Source organism: Helianthus annuus, chromosome 2 (genome assembly GCF_002127325.2).
Source record: "Helianthus annuus cultivar XRQ/B chromosome 2, HanXRQr2.0-SUNRISE, whole genome shotgun sequence".
NCBI classification, from domain to species: Eukaryota; Viridiplantae; Streptophyta; class Magnoliopsida; order Asterales; family Asteraceae; genus Helianthus; species Helianthus annuus.
In genome coordinates, this window is record NC_035434.2 from 78926222 (window position 1) to 78928091 (window position 1870).

Below are 1870 nucleotides of genomic sequence, written 5' to 3' on the forward strand. Positions count from 1 at the left end.
GTGAAATGACGTTCTTCTTGGGTTTGCAAGTTAATCAGTCCGAATCTGGAATTTTTATCCATCAAACCAAGTACGTTGGAGACATCTTGAGCCGGTTCCAGATGTCCGATTCGAAGCCAATTTCTACTCCTCTTCCGCAGAATCACGGGATTACTCCGGATGAAAAAGGGGAAGCTGTGGACTCTTCACTTTATCGTGCTATGATTGGATCTTTAATGTATCTCACCGCATCAAGACCCGACATTATGTATCCAACGTGCCTTCTCGCCAGATACCAAGCGAATCCGAAGGTCTCTCACTATGCTGCTGTCAAAAGGATTTTTTGTTATCTGAAGGGTTGCCCTGACACCGGGTTATGGTACCCTAAGGATGATAACTTCGATCTCAAAGCTTACAGTGATTCTGATTTCGGCGGCTGCAAGAAAGATGGCAAATCAACTACAGCAGGATGTCAGTTCTTAGGCAATCGCCTAGTCACTTGGCAGTGCAAGAAGCAGACATGTGTGGCTACGTCTACATGTGAAGCGGAATACATTGCTGCGTCTAGTTGCTGCTCCCAGGTTCTATGGATCCAACAACAGATGCGGGACTACGGTTTTGAATTCCTAACTACTCCTATTTATGTTGATAATGAAGCTGCTTTACAGATCACTAGAAATCCTGTACAGCACTCAAAAACGAAGCACATCGATATTAAATATCACTTCATACGTGATTGCTTTGAAAAGAGACTTATCGATGTGGTTCACATTCATACCGATCACCAACGTGCCGACCTTTTTACCAAAGCATTTGATAAATCAAGATTCGATTATTTACTTTTGGTAAACGGCATAAAGGTGAAGCAAGAGTAACCGTCATCGGGAAATCGTTTTTGTAAATATTTTTCTAAAACCAAAAATCCAAAAATATGTTTTTACTTTATTTTATTTTTGAATTTTAGGGGGAGAAAGTTTCAAGAAAAATACAAAAACATTGAAAAACCGCAAAAATACAAAAATATGTCTTTATTTTATTTACTTTCTACATTTAAGGGGGAGAAAATTCAGAAAAACACAAAAACAATAGAAAAACAAAAATGAGTTTCTTGGCAATATAAGAGAAAATGATATTACATCAGAGGTCGGTCGAAACATGTTTCTAGAAATCAAAAGAAAAGAAAATGATAAGTAGCTCTACTAATGATGTACCGGTAGACTCACGATCATTTTAAAGTATGCAGGAGATATAAACATAACGAACTGAAAACCGCGTGGGAACCGCTCATTGGCATATGGTCTTGGTACCGAAATTTCGTTTGATAGATTGCCGAGGTTCTGAGATATTCGGGGTTTATGCTGTTTATCATCTGGGTATCATGGTTGTTTCTATAAAAGACAAAGTCTAGTTCTTCCATGATACTATACATACGTGTACATACTGCATTCGACCTCAATAAGTGATAAACAATCACATGTCCAAACAAATAAGTGATAAAATATCACATTTATCCGGGAGTCAAGTTCGTCTCTCTGCTCTACGGAAGTACTGACCTGTTCACGGACTTGCTCTTGTGCCCTCGTGCATATGAAAATCAAGTTCCTCATCAATAAGTGATTTCATCACATAGGGCTTGGTTTTCAAACTCAAATAAGTGACTTGTTCACATTTTATATACGTTAAAAACGGATGATAAATGGTATACTCGCCAGTAAGATGAACTCTCGTGCATACCTTGATACGGGAATGTGTCGTGAGTGGATGAACACCGGTCGGTAAGTATAAATCATACCTTAAATGTATCTCAATGTATTATGATTACACTTGATCGCTGATTTTAAGTGGATAACAAATTGTGGTAGAATACTTATCCATATCTGTAAAAGAATAT